At 44.9% G+C, this 23,351-nt stretch overlaps 1 protein-coding gene across 5 annotated transcripts in view; it reads left to right on the top strand.

Moving 5' to 3' along the window:
• Positions 1 to 23,351, top strand: part of LOC140489278 (protein phosphatase 1 regulatory subunit 29-like) — a 422,002-nt gene that overhangs the window by 303,880 nt on the left and 94,771 nt on the right. For all 5 annotated transcript variants that reach the window (XM_072588654.1, XM_072588649.1, XM_072588651.1 and 2 more), the window contains one exon: positions 17,835 to 17,941. The gene's annotated coding sequence lies outside the window, so the exon portion shown is untranslated. The remainder of the gene's footprint in view (positions 1 to 17,834; positions 17,942 to 23,351) is intronic.

Below are 23,351 nucleotides of genomic sequence, written 5' to 3'. Positions count from 1 at the left end.
GAGCAACTTGGAATAGGGTACAGTTATAAATCTTACCCAGGAGTTAGATTTCATTTTAGGGTAACTACCTGGGCAATTCTTTTTCAATTGTTCATGGGATGTGTGCACCGCTGGATAGGCCAACTCAGTACCCATCCCTAATTAGGCAGAGTGAGTACTGGAGCAGAGTTCATGTGGGATCAGTTGGTTCCGGAGGCAGGCACTAAGGAAAGAGATGTGGCCATTGTAGCAAGTCTGTTTGAGGATGTGGTTGAAGAGCTTCAGGGCAGAGGAGATGACCTGGGGGTTGCAGTGAGAGAGAGAGACTCACTGAGATTCTTGTGGAGAGAGAAGGAGAACTTCTTCAAGGTAGGTATATCTGATGAAGAGCTTTTGCCTGAAATGTTGATTTTCCTGCTCCTTGGATGCTGCCTGACCTACTGTGCTTTTCCAGCACCACTCTAATCTTGACCCATCCCTAATTGCCCAGGGAACAGTTAAGACTCACCCACTTTACTGGAGCTACATGTCAGCCAGACTAGGTAAGAACAGCAGATTTCCTTCCCTGAAGGGCATTACATTCGAGCAGATCTGTCTGAATCTCTGAATCTAAATCAGTTGGAGACTTCCAGGACAATTCCCTCAGAGGTTAGCAGGTTGGGACTTCTGCAAGGTCTCAATGAGCATCTCAGGTTGAATATGTGACTCCCCTCCTCCCCCCAGCCTTCCCATGATTTGGAAATTGGAAGACATGGGCCTTAAAAGAAGAATGAATGGTTTGCAAGCAAGGTGTTGCTGTGGTCTTACAGAGGTTTCACATACATGGCAGAGCTGTCAGCTGAGCTATGGATCTTACTCATGTACGGACTGCTGTTTTAGTGAAGTTAAATCTTGGTGAAAATTTATTCATTTCTCCACAGAGTTAAAGAGTTGCATTTACATAGCACTTTTCACAATCATAGGATGTCCCATCATGCCTCACAGTCGTGTAACACTTTCAAAGGATCGCCACTATTGTAAGATAAGAAGTACAGTGGATAAGATTGCACACAGCAAGTTTCCACCAGCTGTATCTAATGAAGGAAAGTTTATATTTTTCCTGATATTGATGGAAGAGAGGAAACGTCAGTTGACTGATTATTTTTGAATGTTTGTGTTACTTTTCAGGAAGACTAATTGGACATGTTTGCATATCTTAAACCTTTTGTTAAATTTTGAATTTTTGCTTGAGTAAGTTTTTTTGCAATGAAGAACACAGCTGACTTATTTCTTAACTGAACTATTGAGTGTGTGTGTGTGTATGTGTGTGTCTATATAATTAGCAATATTATCTTTTTAAATTCAAACTCTGTTATGGCTAATAGAGCACTGGGACAAATAGAGAAATCAGCACATCCCTCCTAATTTAATTAGTCAACTCCTAAATTGCTGTGATCCTAAACTCTGTAATTCCTTTGCTAAACCTCTTACCCTAGCAGGACAACAATAGGAAATACTTTGGGGATATCTTCGGTGTATCTCTGATGAAGTCAAATGTAAGTGCTAACTGATGGGAGAGCCAGACTTCTGACCAACCAAAAGGGAGACGGCTCATTCAGGAAGAGCCTGAATGGTTCAAGAGTTCAAAGAGTCTTTGTCAGGAGATGAAGTGGAGACATTTGAGGGTGTGCACAAACCTCCAAACGGCCCATCTTTCCAACCCTCCAAGCACCACCTGCTCTGCATTATGACAGGGTCTACAGATCATGCAATGGACTTGTCAGAACACATTATATTAGAGTGAGTTCTACACTTGACCCACGATGGAATGTCCTTTTAAGAGGAAGATGAGGAATTATAGATGATGTAGGAAAAATGCTGTGAAACGTGAAAGCGTACAGAAATGATTTACAAGGATGTTGCCAGGGTTGGAGGGTTTGAGCTATAGGGAGTAGCTGAACAGGCTGGGGCTGTTTTTCCTGCAGCATCGGAGACTGAGGGGTGACCTTATAGAAGTTTATAAAATCATGAGAGGCATGGATAGGGTAAATAGACACGGTCTTTTCCCAAAAGCTGCAGGGCATAGGTCCTCTTTCTGTGTTATACATTTCTGTGACTCTTTAGAGGAAACTCATGTAGAACTTTGATCATATTGAAGAGTCATTGTCTCTTGAGTAAGCGAAAAAAGATTAAGACACATTTAGGAATGAAAATTCTATGTTTTTGGGAGCTGTAGCCAACTAAATAATTTTCACATTTAGCACATCTGAACAACACATTGGTCCAACAACTCATTGGAAATATGAGCATGAATGTCTTGCAATTGAATGTCAGTCTATCTCCATTGCACCAACTCCAGTTCCTGGTATCACCTTTGTTGGGTGAAATCTGCTCGGACAAAAAGTTTCAAGTTCCACGTTCAGTTTACACTTTTGGTGGTGCAGCAGTCTTTCCCTGATGTGATTGTGGGGAGTTATGAGAATGCTTTGCACAGACTAAGCTCCTGCTCTCTTAAGGTAAAAGATTAATGGGTGAACTAATTGAACTGTTTTAACGTTTGACAGGGTCTATTAGCATCAATTATTGGGAAGCTACTGGAGTCTGTCACAGGGATAGCGTAGTGAGCACTTGACCAAGTGTCGATCAGGGACAAACAGCATTGCCTGACTACCTTGCCTGTGTTGAATTCTCGGAGGCATTCCCTTTTATCTCCTTCGATGGGGTGAGCCCAGAAAAATGTGGCAATATCATAAAAATAGAGCCAAATTGTTAGGAGGGGATATCACAAAACATTTTTTTCATGTGAAGTGCAGTGGGAATTTCGAAAACTCTTGCCTAAAATCTGTTCGAGACCCATAATAATATTTTTGAATGATAAGTTAGCGTGAACAAAAGTGGACTGATGAACATCAGGCTAACTGAATGATGGAATAGATTTGGAAGGCATTAAATGACCTACTACTGACCCAATGTTCAAAGAGGCTGCTAGAAATACCACTCAACAAAGCAAGTGAGCAAAGGGTGCGCACCCCTTAAATCACTATGTATTTTAACAAAGGTGCCTCTTGTGTTGCCATTTCACAAGTTATACCTGCCCTTTGGGGGAAAAAACGCAACAGGAAAAGTGGCCCAACTATGGCTAATGGAAGTAATTAAAGAAAATATTAAATCCAGGGAGGAGTCGTGTAAAGTTACTGGAAAATGTATCAAGCCTGAGGACTGGGAGCAGTTTAGAATTCAGCAAGTGCGGACCAGGGGGTTGACAAAGTTTTGAAAATTAGAGAATGAGAGTAAAGATGCATGTATGTAAAATGAAAAGGATTAGTGCAGACATGTAGACTGTTTAGAGAGGGTTTGAGTATAGGAGCAAGGAAATCTTATTACAGCTGTACAGGACTTGAGGGAGACCACACCTGGCATATTGGGTGCAGCTCCGGTCTCTATACTGATAACAAGACGTACTTGGCACAGAGGGAAGTGCAGGAAAGGTTCACTACACTGATTCCTAGGATGGTAGGTTTGTCCTTTGAGGAGAGATCGGCTTGACCTGGGCACTGCATTCCTGCAGTTCAGAAGAATGAGAGGGGGCTCACGTTGAAGTGTGTAAAATTCTGCCAGGGCTGGACATAGCATGTGCAGGGATATTATTTTCCCTGGCCCAGAGCGAGGGACCATGGTCTCAGGATACGGGACAGGCCATTTGAGAGAGGAGAACATCATTAAACTTCTCAAATGGAAGCCAAATATTGTGAATGCTGGAAATCTGGAAACAAACACAAAGACTGCTGGTGACACTTAGCAGGTCTGGCAGCATCTGTGGACAGAGAAACAGACTTAACGTTTTGAATGTAGTCTATCTTTATTTAATCAAGGATTGGGCTAGGCCAGCATTTGATGCCCATCCCACATTTTCCAGAAGGCATTGCTCTGGATCTGGAGTAGCACGTAGAGCAGACCAGATAAGGATAGCAGTTTCCCCTCCCTGGAAGACATGAGTGAACCAGATGAGTTTTCCCTCGACAACTGGCAATGTATTCATGGTCATCATTAGACTCTTAATTTTCAGGATTCACATTCCACCATCTGCCGTGGTGAGATTTGAACACGGGTCCCTAGAACATCAGCTGGGTCTCTGGATTAACAGCCCAGTGATAGTACCATTAGGCCATGACATCCTTGAGACTGTGCTTCAAAGTTCCTGATGTGTTTCCCTAGCATTATCCGTGTTTGTCATCGAACATCTTCCTACATTGCTGGGCATTCCTCCAGACCCTGGAGACCACACTGACTTGGGTGGCAATCTCAGACCAAGCTGGCAAAGGGTTAGTGCTGTGGCCTCCTTTGCCTTTCCCGGGGAATACCTGTTCTACTCCAAACCCAGGACCTCCAGTCATTTGTCCGCAAAGCGAGGTGCCAATTTCCACTTGCCAGTCACATCGGGAGCAAATAACACTCACCGTGCAGGGCAGCTCTAGTTCTGCCAGTGCTTGACCAGGTGCCCCAACCTTATTTACATGGCGCTGGTATTTGTGAGTTCTCAGCAGTGATGAGTATCTCTCACGAATGGGGCACCATTGGGGCACGGTGCATGGATAAGCTTGGCAAGGTAGCGCAAGAATACTTGCCAAGGGCTCACGGAGAGATTTCTTACATGGAACCTGCCAAGACTGAATTCGAGTAAGATTTAGCCCAATGTTTCTTCACAGTCATTTCTCAGCCTCCCTTGGAACCCCGACAATGACCCTTAGTGACCCCTCCATTACCCAGTTAGCTCCACCATCGATGGTGACCCCAATCAGTCAAGTATGAAATTTTTTGGATAGATTGGTCTCCCTTCTCTGGGAATGCCATCTCCATGGTAACTGCCCCGTGACCCTCTCCATTCTGCATACGCAAACCGTGGTACTTAACAGCTTGCAGGGTTTCACCTGCATGGTCATCGAAGCATGAGATTGGAGCGAAAGGAAGAAAGAGAAGGTTACGATTCTGGCAGCTTAGGATAACATTGGGAAAACATTGTCACCAATGTGCACTGGCATCCATCACCAGAGGTAGAACACACTCATCTGTAACATGGCCTCAGGACTCTTATTCACTACATGAGAAACAGAGTGCCCGTTTAAACAAAAAAAAGCTTTCTACAAGACTTACTCATTATGATCGCCCTTTTGAAGGGATCAGCCAGCTAATGGGATCATTCATGTGGACAGAGATTCAGTGGAAATTGTCTTGGTTGAGAGATTCAGATGAAGGGTCACAATTCAACAGGCAGGATGCTGGAAAGGTTGAAAAGAGCAGGAGAGAAGCTGAAGCCAGCTTGGGAACAGTGGGAAGGTGACGTCAGCATTCTGGTCAAGGAGACACTGAGGAAGAAAAGGGGGTGTTGGATCAGTTTTGAAGAAAAGCTTAATCAAGGAGGTAATGTGAAGAAGCTTGATTTCAGCACACCAAAGATGAAGACAGCAGGAGTACATAGCATGGTAAAGATGAGCAGGAGCACATGATAATTCACAGATAATCTAAATAAAGAGGCAATTAATTTAAAAGAAAAGGTATTGCTGAAAATAGACATGCTGTCGAGCTTTTTGTCTTGCACTCATCATGATCGGTGTAAGAATAATACATTGCAAAGGTTGGGATGCAAGAGGAGTGTGATTAAAATGTGCAGATTAAGGGGACTAGCCATGCTGAATTACCCTGTGGTGGACAGGGATGTGCAGGCTAGGTGCGTTAGCCATGAGAAATGCAGAGTTACAGGGACAGGATGGGAGTGGGGATTGGGTGGGTCTGGGTGGAATGCTCTTTGGAGGCTAAGTGTGGACTCAGGCCAAATGGCCTGCTTCCACACTGTAGGGATTCTATGATTCTATGTCGAGAGTGTGGTTCTGGAAAAGCACAGCAGGTCAGGCAGCATCTGAGGAGCAGGAGAGTCGATGTTTCGGGCATAAGCCTTTCATCAGGAATGATTGTTTGTGGCATTACTGTAGAGGATGCACCAGAGGGCTCTTGTCTCCCCCTCCAAAAGGTGCAATACCTGAACATGTTCCTTAATGAGTGACTGACAATCTTTCGTGGATTGTTTGTCTAATTCCCAGGACTGTCCAGCAAAAGGTGTCCAAATGTGGAATCGCAGTTAACACCAGACATTGAGTTTTGTAAGTGAGGTTGGGATTCTAGTAAACAAAAGGGTAAGGTGTTTCCAGGTGCGTTCTCCATGGCACTCATATCTACACGTGCAACTGAATGTTTCTAGAAATACCTTTCCAGACATGAAACTAAGAGATGTTGTTTTCTTCATATGGTTTTCAGCCAAATATTCATCTCAATTATCTGCTCACCTGTTCGACAGGGCTGGGAATATCCTTGGATTTGTTTCTGTTCTACTGCGCTAAATTAATATACTATAGAGGCCATTCAGCCCACTTGCTCTATGCTGGTCGTTATGCTTCATACACATCTTCTATTCTATAACATCTAAATGCTTCAACATATCCCTTTGATTCTATTCTGCCTTATATACCTCTCTAGCTTCCCATTAAATGTATCTCTGCTTTTTACAAATTCTTTCATGGGATTTGGGCATCACTGGCTAGTTCAGTATTAATTGCCCTTCCCCAGTTGCCCTTGGAAAGATAGTAGTATTGGTGGTGGTGAGCCACTTTCCTGAACTAGTACATTATATCTGGGGACATTTGTACTGCTACGTAGGAAAGGAATTCCAGATTTGTGTCCCAGTGACAGTGAAGGAACAGGGATATATTTTCAAGTCAGGATGGTGAGTGGCTTGAAGGGGACCTTGCAGGTGGTGATGCTCCCATGGATCTGCTGCCCTTGTCCTTCTAGATGGTAGTGGTCGTTGGTTTGGACAGTATTGTTAGAGGAAACTTTGTGAATTTCAATCCACCTCAGTCTCTTCATGTGATAGGAAGTCCGAACGGAATTTAATGCCCCCCTCCCCCTGCCCACCCCGCCCACCCTGAACAAGGCATCATCAGAGACAGGGATCTGTCTGAATGGAGAGGAGGGCACAATTGCTGCCTTCCTGACTCCCCATGACCAAGGTCAGGGATGGAAAAGTGATGGTGGGTGGCATAAGGATCTCAACTTGCCTCGTGTCCAATCAGCCATCTGGGGAAGCTGCCCACTAAATCCTGTCTGGTTTGATTGAGACCCTCAGGGAGCTTGGAAGGAGAGTTCCTTTTCAACTTCTCCACCTCCTGGTACTTCCTGGCTTGCTGTGTTCTTCCAGCCTTCTGCCTGTCTACCTTGGATTCCAGCACCTGCAGTTTTTTTGTCTCTAGCTAAGTTTGTACCACAGTGAAGTCTCTTCAAAGGATGCTCACTTTGAAGAAGTTCTCTGCCTCCCTCAGACCTGGACTCAGTGAGTCCCTTTCTCACTGTCGCACTGCTGTGAACCCATCACCTGTGTTCACCTATCACCACCTCACCATTCCTCCCCGCTCTCCATGCACCCATAACATTCTCCCCCCCCCCCCCATCTTTATCTGCAGCTTACCCTATCCCCACCCCCAGTCCTGAAGAACAGTTATACCTGAAATGTCGATTTCTCTACCTCTTGAATATCCCTGGCTTGCAACCTACTTCTAGCCTCCTCCTTGCCTACCTTGGATTCCAGCATCGACTTTCTTTTAGACAATAGACAATAGACAATAGATGCAGGAGTAGGCCATTCAGCCCTTCGAGCCTGCACCGCCATTCAATATGATCATGGCTGATCATTCCCAATCAGTATCCTGTTCCAGCCTTATCCCCATAACCCTTGACTCCACTATCTTTAAGAGCTCTATCCAATTCTTTCTTAAATGAATCCAGAGACTGGGCCTCCACTGCCCTCTGGGGCAGAGCATTCCACACAGCCACCACTCTCTGGGTAAAGAAGTTTCTCCTCATCTCTGTCCTAAATGGTCTACCCCATATTTTTAAGTTGTGTCCTTTGGTTTGGCACTCCCCCATCAGCGGAAATATGTTTCCTCCTGCCAGAGTGTCCAATCCTTTCATAATCCTATACGTTTCAATCAGATCCCCTCTCAGTCTTCTAAACTCAAGGGTATACAAGCCCAGTCGCTTCAGTCTTTCCGTGTAAGGCAATCCTGCCATTCCAGGAATTGACCTCGTGAACCTACGCTGCACTCCCTCAATAGCCAGAATGTCTTTCCTCAAATTTGGAGACCAGAACTGTACACAGTACTCCAGGTGTGGTCTCACCAGGGCCCTGTACAGCTGCAGAAGCACTTCTTTGCTTCTATACTCAATTCCTCTTGTTATGAAGGCCAGCATGCTATTAGCCTTCTTCACGACCTGCTGTACCTGCATGCTTGCCTTCATTGACTGGTGGACAAGAACACCCAGATCTCTCTGAACAGCCCCTTTACCTAATTGGATACCATTGAGGTAGTAATCTGCCTTCCTGTTCTTGCCACCAAAGTGGATAACCAGACATTTATCCACATTAAACTGCATCTGCCATACATCTGCCCACTCACCTAACTTGTCCAGGTCACCCTGTAATCTCCTAACATCCTCATCACATTTCACCCTGCCACCCAGCTTTGTATCATCAGCAAATTTGCTAATGTTATTGCTGATACCATCTTCTATATCATTTACATATATTGTAAAAAGCTGCGGTCCCAGTATTGATCCCTGCAGTACCCCACTGGTCACTGCCTGCCATTCCGAAATGGAGCCGTTAATCACTACCCTTTGTTTCCTATTAGCCAACCAATTCTCTATCCAATCTAGTACTTTGCCCCCAATACCGTGCGCCCTAATTTTACTCACTAACCTCTTGTGTGGGACTTTATCAAAAGCTTTCTGAAAGTCCAGGTACACTACATCCACTGAATCTCCCTCGTCCATCTTCCGAGTTACATCCTCAAAAAATTCAAGAAGATTAGTCAAGCATGATTTCCCCTTCATAAATCCATGCTGACTCTGTCCTATCCTGTTACTATTATCCAGATGTGCCGTAATTTCATCCTTTATAATAGACTCCAGCATCTTTCCCACCACTGAGGTCAGACTAACTGGTCTATAATTTCCTGCTTTCTCCCGCCCACCCTTCTTAAAAAGTGGCACAACATTAGCCGCCCTCCAATCCTCAGGAACCAACCCCAATTCTATTGAACTCTGGAAAATAATCACCAGCGCATCCACGATTTCCCGAGCCACCTCCTTCAGTACCCTGGGATGCAGGCCATCAGGTCCCGGAGACTTATCAACCTTCAGACCTAACAGTCTCTCCAACACCAAATCCTGGCAAATATAAATTCCCTTAAGTTCAGGTCCTTCAGCCACTGTTACCTCAGGGAGATTGCTTGTGTCTTCCCCAGTGAACACAGATCTGAAGTACCCATTTAATTCCTCTGCCATTTCTTTGTTCCCAGTAATATATTCCCCTGTTTCTGTCTTCAAGGGCCCAATTTTTGTCCTAACCATTTTTTTGCCTTGGACATACCTAAAAAAGCTTTTACTATCCTCCTTTATATTCTTGGCCAGTTTACCTTCGTACCTCATTTTTTCTCTGCGTATTTCCTTCTGTCTCCAGTGAAGGGACCCAGTATTAAGAAGGGGTGGACTCATTGAAAGCCACATTTCCTTTTAACCCCCTCCTCCATTATTGCTAACCACTGGCCTTTCCCATGATCCCCCTCCCTCCATACCTCACCTCTGAGAATGAGTTCCATGGCCAGTCCCTTCGGCAGACCCTGAATGTAATTCTATCAGTGGCCACCACTCCCAGTGGCACTGGCGAGCCGATCTCCTGTTCACTTGATGGTGTGTGAGGCTATGTGCTGGCTGATGGCATGACAATTGCATCAGAGCATTGAGAAAAGCAAACATGGCGTTCCCACCTCCAACTGGTGGACCAGACCCCCCCCAAAATTTTCATTAAATTCCACTCTTATGTGTAAGCTGCTTCCTCAGGGTGATGGCTGGAGACTGGGCTTGTCCTCCAATTGACCAGAAACAGACTGGGCCAACCATGTAAATGCAGTGGCTACAAGAGCAGATCAGAGGCTAGAAATCCTGCAGGATGTAACTCGCCTTCTGACTCTCCAAAACCTGTCCACCATCCACAAGGCACAAGTCAAGTTTGTGATGGATTACTCCCCACTTGCCTGGATGAATGCAGCTGAAAATGTGCTGCTGGAAAAGCGCAGCAGGTCAGGCAGCATCCAAGGAGCAGGAGAATCGACGTTTCGGGCATGAGCCCTTTCTTCAGGACGTTTCGGCTCATGCCCGAAACGTCGATTCTCCTGTTCCTTGGATGCTGCCTGACCTGCTGCGTTTTTCCAGCAACACATTTTCAGCTCTGATCTCCAGCATCTGCAGTCCTCATTTGCTCCTGGATGAATGCAGCCCCAACTCAAGAAGCTTGACACCATCCAGGACAAAGCAGCCCCACTTAATTGGCACCACATCCACAAGCATCCACTTCCTCCACTACTGACACTCAGTGGCTGCAGTGTGTGCTACCCACAAGTTGCACTGCGGGAGTTCAGGAGTGGTCCTCACACAGCACCTTCCAAACTCACAGCTACTCCCATCCTGAAGGACAAGGGCAGCAAACACATGGGAACACCACCATCTGCATGCTCCCCTCCAAGCCACTCACCATCCTGACTTGGAAATACATCACCGTTCCTTTATTGTTGCTTGGTCAAATTCCTGGAATTCCCTCCCTAACGGCATTGCGGGTGTCCCTACATTACATGGAGTTCAACAGTTCCTTCAGGGCAGCTCTTCAGGGCAATTGGAGGTGGCGGGCAATAAACGCTTGACTTGGCCAGTGACACCCACATGCTCTGAATGAACAAGAAAAAGGACTGTGGGTGGAGCCTAAGACCTGGCAGGCCAATCAGAGTCCTCTCAGCTGGAAAACACCCAGGTGCTTCCAAATGAACACTTTCTCTCTCCAACCTTTTCAAAGTTTAACTAAGAAAGGGTTTACCAGGCAGGATATCCCTGTGGGCGATGGAACCCCTTTGTAGAGTGGCCTCAGGCTGACGTGGAACCTTATAAGTAAGGGTTGGCACGGTGGCTCAGTGGTTAGCACTGTTGCCTCTCAGCACCAGGGACCATGGTTCAATTCTGGTGTCAAGCAACTGTCTGTGTGGAGTTTGCACATTCTCCCTGCGCCTGTGCGGGTTTTCTCCAGGTGCTCCAGTTTCCTCCTACAATCCAAAGATGAGCAGGTTAGGTGAGTTGGCCCACAGTGTTCAGGGATGTGTAGGTTAGGTGCATTAGTTAGGGGAATGGGTCTGGTTGGGTGATTCTTCGGCGGGTTGGTGTGGACTTGTTGGGCCGAAGGGCTTGATTCCACACTATAGAGCTTCTATGAATTCCTCAAGGCCTACCTGGAGTTATAGTGCCCTGCTCTTCCTGTTGCTGGGGAGCTGTCTCTGGGACAACAACCTGTGTCACCCATGGGATTTGGGAGCTGAGCACTTCACGGCTTCCCATTTCCATTCCCAGCCTGAGTTGGGGCTTTTTTTAATTCCCATATACTTGCAACTGGATTAGACTGAAGGAATGGATCTGAGGGGCTGGTTTGTCCTGGGCGCTGTTGTCAGGTTTCGTTGCATTTTTCCTCTTTTTTTTTCTCATTTCCCCATGTATCATCCGACAAGAAAACATTCCAAGGGAAAACATCAGAAAAATGAAATTGATGTCTTGATATTTTACTGTATGATAAAAGAAATGCGCAGAACTGTCAACATCGGGAAAATATTGGGACTGACAGTTTGAGAGTGAGAGTGACACATACTCACTCGGAGATTCGGAGCTGTGTTTAATTTTACAAAATGACAGTAGACACCAAAATGGTCCACATTTTCAATCAAAGTGAGTGATTGTCACTTCTGACAGAAAAGAAGAGATTTTGGGATGACATGTTTGGGGTCATCAGAGATCTGTAGGTGGTTGTTAAGCCTTCCCAATCAAAATATTCACTGACAGTCCAAGGATGTGCAGGTTAGGTGGATCGACGATGCTAAATTGCTCATAGTGTCCAGCGATGTGCGGGCTAGGTGTATTAGCCATGGGAAATTCAGGGATAGGGAAGGGGAGGGGGTGGTTCTGGGTGGGATGCTCCTTGATGGGCTGATGTGGACTCGATGGGCAGAATGGTCCATTTCCACAATGTAGGGACTCTATGATGCTACGGCTTCCTAAAGCAGGAGATTCCTGGTTAAAAATGGAGGACGTTAGGAGAGTGAGAGGGAGTTTTTTTTTCAGATTTTATTCTCCATGGAGTCACAGATTCTGAAGGGAATGGACAATTAGGGTTGGCATTTGGATGGGCGTGAAATTCAACGTGAGCTTTTGTGACAAAATGAAACTCACCACAATCTTAAAGATGAATGGTGAAGAGTTTAACCTGAGGGTCATCATGCCTCAGGCAAGATGTGTTTTTCATGGCATCTACAGGAATTGAACCTCCACTCCTGGTGTAATTCTACATTGCAAAACAACCATCTGAGCTAAGCAATCCCCTACCTTTGAGAGTAGTTGATCACTTCTGAATGTCAAGTGGATAGAGAAACCGTGAAAATGGCCAAGTCTATGGATGCTACTCCCAGAAGTGAAAAAAAGTCAAACTTGCAAATGACATGTTCTAGTCTGACACGTATTCCCCCAAAAAAGGGGAGTCAGTGCATTCTTTTCCCGGTGTAGCAAACTTTTTATTAACCAGCCCCTGTAGGACCAGGAGTGTTCTGGTTGATCCAATATCCCAGATAATGAAGCAGTCCATAAAACTGCAGCAAAGGAGCAAATAACTGCAGATGTTGGAATCTGTACTGAAAACAACGAATGTTGGAGATCACAGAGGGTCAAGCAGCATCCATGGAGAGAGAGCAAGCTAATGTTTTGAGTCGAGATGACTCTTCATCAGAGCTGAAGTGAAGTGCGAGGGGCCAGCAGTTATGTTATGAATGGTATTCTCTGTTACCGTGTCCTTCCCGCTCAACCCCTAGCACCCAGTGGGACTGTCTGTCTTTTCCAGTCTGACAGTTAGACACGCCATTGCTCTGCCATTGTCACATTCTGATCACTTCACCAGAACTACCAACATCCTTTCTCCCCCAGCACAACTCGGAGGAAGGGTCACTCAACTCGAAGCATTAACTCTGATTTCTGTCCGTGGACACTGCCAGACCTCTGAGCTTTTCCAACAATTTCTGTTCTGGTTTACAGTGACTGCATTCTTAGGAACGTAGGATTTAGGAGCAGGGTTGGGCCATTTTGCTTCTAGTCTGCTTGTGGTCTTGTAGTCTGAATTCCACATACCTGTTTGTCCCTTAGAATCCTTGATTCTATTAACAATCTAACTCAGCCTTGAATATGTTTAATGGGCCAGCTGCTGCTGCACCTATCACATTTGATAAAAGTAATAACTTGCATTTATAAGAACGTAAGAACTTTGGGGTGGCACGGCTCAGTGGTTAGCACTGCTGCCTCACCGTGGCAGGGACCCGGGTTTGACTCCAGCCTTGGGTAACTGTGGGGTTTGCACGTTCTCCCTGTATCTGTGTGGGTCTCCTCTGGGTACTCTGGTTTCCTCCCACAATTCAAAGATTGCTGGTCAGGTGAATTGGCCATGCTAAATTGCCCATAGTGTTAGGTGCATTTGTTAGGGGTAAATATAAGGTAGGGGAATGGGTCTGGGTGGGTTACTCTTTGGAGGGTCAGTGTAGACTTGTTGCCCTGAAGGGCCTGTTTCCACACTGTAGGGAATCTAATCTAAACTAGGAGTAGGCCTTTGAGCCTGCTCTGCCATTCGATAAGATCATGGCTGATGTTTTTATGGCCTCAGCTCCACTTACTCGCCCTCTCACCATAACGCTTAATTCCTTTACTGTTCAAATAATTATCTATCTTAGCTTGTCACATTCTATGGTAACTGTCCTCCCCACCCTGGCACCCAGTGGGACTATCTGTTCTTTCTAGTCTGACAGTCAGACACACCATTGTTCTGCCATTCTCACATTCTGATCACTTAATTGCAGATTTACAACAGCGGAACGCCCTAAGACACTTCATGGGAGCATTACCAAACAAAATTTGATGCCAGCAAACTACATAAGGGATATTAGCACAAACCCAAGTCAAGGAGTTAGGTTTTGAAGTGAATCTTAAAAATGGTGAAAGTGATGGGTAGCCTGAGGGAAGGGACTCCAGACAGTCTGGGTCAGATGAAGGAATGGCCACCAATACTGCAGCGATGAAACTCAGGAATGAGCAAGATGATTGAACTGGCAAATGTAGAGAAATAATGGGGCTATTTTACATTATTAGAAAAGGCGGCAGCCATTTTGGAATTAGGTAAGTAAACAAGAGAGATCTAAAATGATCCTGTCGCTTTGCTCTTCTGTTCAACTCGAACTAAATAATATTTTATTGCTGTTAAATGCTTCAAAGAGACCGTGTTGTCATTGCTTTCCATTCACAAGTTCATTTGTTTCTTGAATTTGTCATTACGTTGTAAATCTTGTTTTAAGTAACATCCTTACAAACTGGAGACCGCCAAAAATTACTGCAAAGTTGTTTTTAGGTCCTGTTCCATTTCTCTAAGAAAAGGTTCTTTTTGTCCAAGCCATCGTATTGCTGTTATGTTCAGAACTGCCAGAAAGAGAGACTAATCTTGACAGTGTGAGAGAGAGGCATTAGCTCCACTGGAGTCGGCTGAGTCTTTAACCTTGGTTGCCTCACTAGCTGTGTACAGTAACTCAGTTCCCACAGTTACTTGGGAACTCCAAACAGATTTTTTTTTCTGTTGGTACTGCAGCTGCCTTAAACAATTTTAGTACATGAAAAGTCTGCAGCAGTAGACAGGAGAATCCACAAAGGCCATCAGAGATGGTTCTAACCTGGTTAGCTGTTGTGTGACATTCCTTTTATTAAATGGTAGCAATAGTCAAGCATTTGATAAATCATTTCTCATCCATTTCTGATGAGCATCTTTCTAGATGAACGTCAACTAAGATGATTCCCTAAGTATATTTTTTCAGAACTCCTTGTCACTGCTGTTCTACAGAGCTATATTGTAGTAGATTGGTTTGACAAGCTGATTTTATTTATGTGAGCTGATCTGTTATGTGAGTGCTGTGTTTTTTTTTGGTGTTTTGCTGAGTAGCAGGTCTAGTTATTTGCTGCAATGCTTGTTCCTTCATTAAGTGATTTTTTTTCAGATCAAACACTGTCTCATGTAATATCTATGTACAGACCCTTCTTCCCTATTGAGTTTTCGGAAAACAACCAGCCAAAAAAAGAAACAGGTGTAAAACATAGCATTTATCAACATAGAATCCCTACAGTGTGGAAACAGGCCATTTGGCCCATGAAGTCCATGCCAACCCTCTGGAGAGCATCCCACCCTGCATTTTCCATGGCTAATCCACCTAGCCTGTACATCCCTGGGCTCTATAGCACAGAGTCGAACAGTGTGGTGCTGGGAAAGCACAACAGGTCAGGCAACATCCAAGTCAATGTTTCAGGCTTAAGCCCTTCATCACTATAGCCAATCAATCTAACCCATACATCTTTGGATTGTGGGAGGAAACCTGTTAAGGTACAGGAAGAATGTGTAAACTCCACACAGTCACCCAAGGCTGGAATTGAACCCAGGTCCCCAGTGCTGTGAGGCAGCAGTGCTAACTGCTGTGCTGTCCCTGATCAGGGTTTCATGTAGGCTCAGGAAATCCCATTTATAGCTGCTGAAGGACTTTTCAAGTGTTGGCGCCGTTGTATTGTACCACACCTGGGAGCCGATTTGCACACAGCAAGCTCCCACAGAACAAATATTGGTTCTGGGATAAATACTGGCGAGGGCACCAGGGCATCAAGCTCTGGGCTTTTTGTTGGCTTTGTGACAGGGTTAAGGTTGTTTTTGTTTTGTGGGTTACCTGCGGAGATCAGGTAGGGTTTCAGATTAATGTCATATTGGAAAGGTGTCATCTCAAACTATGCCACCCTAGAGCGTCGTTTCATGCTTTGTCCTCATCTGGAATGGGACACAAAGCCACAGACTCTTTGACATATAGGTAAGAGTGTGACCCACTGATTCATAGCTGGCATCAAGAAGCTTGACACCATCCAGGACAAAGCAGCCCACTTGATTGGCACCACAATCACATGCACCCACTCCCTCCACCACTGGCTCTCAGTAGCAGCAGAGTGTACTGTCTACAAGGTGCACTGCAGAAATTCACCAAAGATCTCCAGACAGCACCTTCCAAACCCATGACCACTTCCATCGGGAAGGACAAGGGCAGCAGATACATGGGTACACTACCACCTCCAAGTTTCCCTACAAACCATCCGCCATCCTGACTTGGAAATATATCACTGTTCCTTCAGTGTCACTGGATCAAATCCTGGAATTCCCTTCCTAATGGCATTGTGGGTCAACACACAGCAGGTGGACTGCAGCGGTTCAAGAAGGCAGCTCACCCCTACCTTCTCAAGGGGCAACTAGAGACAGACAATAAATGCTGGGCCCAACCAGCGATGCCCACAGATAATTTTTAACAACAATCTGACATGATGAGTAAGAAGCCTATTTGATATACTGGCCCAAGGACGTTGAGACCGGTTGTTGTACCCAGCTCCTGACCTGGCCGTGTGAAATACAGTCAAGTAACAAATCAAACCATCTACATCTCTACGGCACAGGTCACCTTTAGGCATTCTCATGGAGGAATCAGATGAGTTGTGTGGGAACTGTACTTTTAAAGATTTGACAACTGGTGTCGACATTACTTATCAAGATAAGAAACTCCTGCGAGTAATTCCCAAAGTTCACCTGATACATCAACAGGAAACTTATTCTCTTCAGTTGTTTGTTGTCACCATAATTTTGGATGGCTGGTTGGGTCTTTGGTTGCTTCTTCTCTGGCTTTCAGGTCTCCCTCAGTCCACGTCTGAATTATATCCATTTGTCTTCTTTCTCTTCTGTACTCTCAATTCCTCCTTCAGTTGCGGCCAAGACAGGTTTGTCGGGTCACTGTTTCTGATTCTGTACTTGACTGTCCGTCTATCTGTACTTAATAACCCTTTGGGCGGCACAGTGGCCCAGTGGTTAGCACTGCTGCCTTACAGCACCAGGGACCTGGGTTCGATTCCACATTTGGGCAACTGTCTGTGTGGAGTTTGCATGTTTTTCCACTGTGTTTGCATGGGATTCCTCTGGGTGCTCTCACAGTCCAAATATGTGCAGGTTAGGCAGATTGCCCACAGTTATAGGGACAGGATAGAGTTTGGGTGGGATGCCCTTTGAAGCATTAGTGCGGACTTGATGGGCCAAATGGCCTGCTTCCACCCAGAAGGTGCTATCTGGAGATCTTTGGTGAATTTCTGCAGTGCACCTTGTAGACAGTATACCCTGCTGCTACTGAGTGTCGGTGGTGGAGGGAGTAGGAGCGTATGGATGTGGCGCCAATTAAGCAGGCTGCTCTGTCCTGGATGGTGTCAAGCTCCTTGATGCCAGCTGTGACTCAGTGGGCCACACTTATGCCCATAAGTCAAAGAGATTGTATGACTCTTTGGATTCCTGAACTGCTGCCCTTGATCTGTCTCACTTGTCCATGCAATCACGTTTGGACGTTTGCATTGGACTTCCAAAGGTACGTCAACATGGATCAAGAGGGTAAGCCTTCAGTCTGAAGTAAGACACAACAGAAAGCAAATATTTCTCCCCGGATGGGTGGGAAGATTGGATAACTGATTACGTTATCATGAGGCTCTCTTTTCTGTAATATACTTAGTGTGTGTGGGGGGGGATTATTGATAGGGAGATGCAGAGAGCAAAATGAAACAAAACTCTCACATCAATTTTTGTTTCCTCCTTCCAGACTGTTTCTTCTGACGTTACCATTCCTTGGAGGCTCAGGACTGACGTCTGGATTCGTAAAATGTGAATACAGATTACAGACTCAAGGTTTCGCCTTTGATTCATGAGGTAAAACCAGTGAATTCAAAAGAAGTGTTGTTGCCCAGACAGTAGTGAGAATATTAAAAACAAATGCATGACCGTGTAGAGTGGTTGAGTGGTAGGACGGCTGTGCTTGATGGGGAAAGTAGGTAACTGTAAGTGCTAGATACCTAGCATAAAAAACAGAAAACATTAGCAATAGTCCATAGGTCAGGCAGTATCACTTGAGAGGGGAACAGAGTTCACATCATAGGGTGGTGAACATTAATTAGAATTAGGGAAATTTACAGATGTTACAGTTTTCAGCAAGGGGTGGTTGGGATCAAGGCAAGAGGAGAATCTGTGATAAGGTGGAAGACAGGAGATTGGATTGTCAGAAAAGAGAATAAATGACAGAAGATATTTAAAAGTTCATTTGTGGGATGTGGGCGTCGCTGGCTGGCCAGCACTTATCGCCCGTCCCTAGGTGCCTTTGAAGAGTCTTTGTAGTGATTGGTACAACTGAATGGCTTGCCAGACCATTTCAAAGGATATATGAGAGTCAACCTGCGGGTCTGGAGTCACATGTAGGCCAGACCAGGTAAGGATGGCAGATCCCCTTCCCTGAAAGACATCAGTGAACCAGATCGGTTTCTCTGACAACTGACAATAGTTTCATGGTCATCAGTGAATTCTTAACGCCAAATATTTTTTAAAATGAAATTCAAATTCCACCATCTGGAGGATTCAACCCAGGTCCCCAGAAAATGAGCTGAATTTCTGGCTGAGTAATCTGGTAATATTACTACTGGGCCATCACCTGCCCTAATTTCCTTGTTCAAAGAAAATAGAGGCAGGGCAGTAAAGAAATAAAAATGATGTTTCTAGGAACGTGTTCTACTAATTTAACAATTTATGGAATTCCACAGTGCAGAAAGAGGCCATTCGACACACCATGTTTGTACAGGCTCCTGAAAAAGCTACCCAGCTAGTCGCATTCCCCAGGCGCTATCCCTATAGTCCTCTCGGTTAATTATTTCTAAATATGTGCAGAACAACCTCAATTATCCAAACGAAACAGACGGGGAGTATTTTGATCAGATAACTGAGTGTTCGGATAACTGATTCTTCGGATAATGGATAACGTTTTTACAGGACCTTGAGACCTTGTTTGGATAATCCGAAATTTGGATAATTGATTTTCGGATAACCGAGGTCGTTCTGTACTAAGCTCAGTTTTGAAACCTCTGATGGAATGTACCTCCACTACTCTCCCAGGAGGCACATTCCAAAACTTGGAAGTGAAAATAAGGGAAAAACCACAAGGGAGAAAAGAACAAATAAGAGACAGAATTAATTAAGTTCAAATGGCTACAAAGTTGCGAAATGGGAAATGTGATGCTTTCCTTAATCTTGTGTTCAGCCTCACTAGGACAGTGCACAGGTCATGGACAGAGAGGTCAGTGTGAGAGAAATGTGGAGGATTAAAATTGCAGGGCACAGGGAGCATTGCTCTTGTGATGCAGCAGTAGTGTCCCTACCTCTGAGGCAGGAGGCTCAGATTCAACTTCCACCTACTCCCAATGTGTATCACAACAGATCTGAGCAGGTTAATTAAAAATATTTAGAATTGAAAGGAGAAGAAAATGGTCACGTGATAGATTATAACATTAAACAAAATTATTCAGCAGAACCTCACTCTAGTCCGATGTCTCCTCAAATTCATTTCAGGATTTATTTTGTAGTGAATTTCAGCAATCTGTATTTAAACTGTTAGCTACATTCCATGCTTTGGTTGTTTTGAACGATTGAGCAATTCAGTAGAAAGTCTGGTGGAAGATGTTCTGTGATATGTCCTGCTCTCAGAGCTCTGTACCCAACCACCAAGGGGGACAGCAGCATGGCTCTGAAAGCGACTCTCTCAGAACATGTAACACCTTCCTTCTCATCTCCTCACCATCCTCAGTCTGGTGCTGCACCGCTGCACCACAAGAACGATTTATTAAAAGAGATTCATACTTTCTGGTTAAACAAACTGTCCGAAAGTGTTATTACATACCTCTGGAGTGGACAAGATTTGCGTTGGGTGTTCAAGCCCAGAGATAGGAGCACTATCACTGCACTACAGGAGGTCCTAATTCCGCCACTATTCTGTTTAATGTTTTCAGCCATGGATTGTTTGTTTGAAGCTGTCTCTGAGTTTGAAGGCTTTGAATTCATAGTCCTGTCCACTCGGGCTGAGTAGGCTGCTGCTTCACCTCAGCACTGAGGGGGCCTGGCATTGATCAAAGGTCCATCTTTTGGATGAGGCATTAACTAACAATCTTATCTACTCTCTCAGGTGGACATATAACATCCCATGGCCTTGTTTGTGGGACTGGCTTGTGAAAAATGGCTGCCCATTACCACAGAGACTACACTTAACGGGCTGCAGAGTGTTTTGAGAAATCCAAAAGGTGCTTTATAAATGCAATTGCTTCCTTTCCAACAGTTTCAATTGTCTCTAAATTAAGCACTGTGTGGTTCAGATCACATCTCTGCTCCTCACTGACCCAGTTTGACTCCCAGCATCTTCAAGGCATATTTAGCAACCGTCAATTAAATGATGCTCAAACCCAGATGAAGATCTCTGACATCAATGTTTTAAGTTTCAATCAACATGTTTTATAAAGATATCTTGTAAATATGCCTTGGTCCAGCAAGGCTTTTGAACTGGGATTCTGCCCTTGCATAACCATAGATTTCATATTGCTCCCACAGTGCAGAAAGAGGCCATTTGTCCCATCAAGTCTGAGCATCCCACCCAGACCATCTCTGTAACCCCACATTTACCATGGCTAACCCATCTAGCCCGGATATGCAGGGCAACTTAGCATGGCCGTTCCACCTAACTTGCACATCTTTGGATGGTGGGAGGAAACCGGAGCAAACCAATACAGGTACGGGGAGAATGTGCAAGCCCCACACAAATAGCTGCCTGAGGCTTGAATTGAACCTGGGTCCCTGGCGCTGTGAGGCAGCAGTGTTAACCGCTGAGCCAGTGTGCTACTCTTTATCTATAACTTTGTCTGTACTTCCACTGACTTTCTCAGCTCCTTTGAAACCCCATTTCTCATGAAGTCATCATATTCAATGCGACATCTGAAGTGCCTATATTTTGCACTGAACTCATGGAGTGGGCTAAACCCATGACCTTTTGACTCAGCTAAGTGTGTTACCACCAAACCAAGCTGACACCGCTCTTTATCCTGCCTCCCTATGGTGTAGCATATTTTAGCAGAGAGTGCCTGTTGAGTCAGTTGTAAATTGAGATGAAAAGATTACTGATTGCTAATGTTGTTAGTTCCATCTGGATTGTCATGTCAGGAAAGAAAGATGCTCTCAGCACTCCTGAGTATTGTATTTTCCATAATCCACATGACTCTCTCTGTGGAGATACAACAATCCATTCTATCCTTGGACTCAATTTCTTACTTAGAGTCACAGAGTCATAGAGATGTACAGCACTGAAACAGACCCTTCAGTCCAACTCATCCATGCCGACCAGATATCCTAAATTAATCTAGTCCCATTTGCCTTCATTTGGCACATATCCCTCTTAAACCCTTCCTATTCATACCCCCATCCAGATGCCTTTTAAATGCTGTAATTGTACCAGCCTCCACCATTTCCTCTGGTAGCTCATTCCAGACACACATCACCCTCTGTGTGGAAAAAGTTGTCTGTCAGGTCCCTTATTTATCTTTTCCCTCTCACCTTAAACCTATGCTCTTTGGTTTTGGACTCTCCTACTCTGGGGAAAAGATCTTGGCTGTTCACCTTATCCATGCCCCTCATGATTTTATAAACCTCTATAAGGTCACCCCTCAGCCTCCAACGCTCCAGGGAAAACAGCACCAGCCTTTTCAGCTTCTCCCTGTAGCTCAAACCCTCCAACCCTGGCAACATCCTTGTAAACCTTTCTGATCCTTTTCAGATTTTTCCTGTAGCTGTCAACCCAGAATTGAACACAGTCTTTCAAAATTGGCCTAACCGATGTCCTGTACAGTCGCAACATGACCTCCCAACTCTTATACTTTCTGTGAACTTTACATTTGACTGAGATTGGCAAGACTTGAGCTTATATCCAGAGAGGGATGGATCTTGTGGTTCAATAGTAGTAGCATAAACAGTCCAGGTTCAAGTCTTATATATCCTGGAGTTGTGTCCAAAAAGCTTGGTTAAAAATAGCTAAAGTGATCAAGGAGTTTAAGGTGCTAGATCAGAGCTCCAGCCATTAACAATAAGGGATGTGTTGTTGTACAGTCATCTATCATGTCTCCAGAGTGAGCAATACACATGTGACATCTAGCTTTAGAAGCAAAAGGAGGGAAGAGACTGTTGAACACAGGGGTACTCTTCTTACATCTGAGGGAGAAAATCAATGATCAACTGGATTTTCAATGTGGCACAGTGGCGCAGTGGTTAGCACTGCTGCCTCACAGCGGTAGGGACCCGGGTTTGATTCCAGCCTTGAGCGACTATCTGTGTGAAGTTTGCATATTCTCCCTGTGTCTGTGTGGGTTTCCTCTGGGTGCTCCGATTTCCTCCAACAGTCCAAAGGTGTGCAGGTTAGGGTGGATTGCCCATGGGAAATCGCGCAGTGTTCAGGGACGTGTAGGTTAAGTCAGGGGAAATGTAGAGTAATAGGGGAATGGGTTTGGGTGGGATATTCTTGAGAGGGTCGTTGTGGACTTGTCCAGCCAAATGGCCTGTTTCCACACTGTAGGGTTTCTATGAAGTCTCACTCTGCCTCCAGCATGCTTGAGCAGATTGGTGAAAATATCTCCACAGAGAGGGCAGTTTGGGATATCAATGGAGAGCAAATTGCAGGCACCGTGCCCTTGGTTTTTTGCCAGACGGCTGAGAGTCCTCAAAAGTACAACCCCCACGACTGCATATATTCAGAAAACCATCTCTGCAGTAGGAAATAGATGTACTGTTTTTTTTTTAAAATCACTTTTAAAGATATTATTTTGCTTGATAAAAAATCCTCACTCACAGAATGCCACTGCAGAATGAAATTTTCCAGCTGCAATGAGGCGGGAGCTAAAAATGACTTTTTTTTGTTATGAGCCGCTCTTGTATTTATGAGTCCGTACTTTAATATCCAGTGCGCTGCACGCAGAATGTATCAATATTAATCTGATGCCAGTGCCGCTGGGAGTACAGTGAAACCCCTAATTCAAACATTTTTTCAATAGCTGTCTTTAAAAGACAAGACCGGCATTTATATAAATGCCCTATAGATCTTTAAATGCAGTTTCATGTTGTCGTTGTTTTAATACAGCTGCGTAGTTATAATATTGACACAGCAAGGTCTCAGAGATGGGATAAGTGAAGTAACTCCACAGAGGCCAGTTTCCTGTCACCAATTACTTACAGGTGGAGAGTTCCTTGACACTGATCCAGCTCCCTC

This window comes from Chiloscyllium punctatum, chromosome 18 (assembly GCF_047496795.1).
Source record: "Chiloscyllium punctatum isolate Juve2018m chromosome 18, sChiPun1.3, whole genome shotgun sequence".
NCBI lineage: Eukaryota > Metazoa > Chordata > Chondrichthyes > Orectolobiformes > Hemiscylliidae > Chiloscyllium > Chiloscyllium punctatum.
This window is presented reverse-complemented; position numbering and strand designations above follow the sequence as displayed.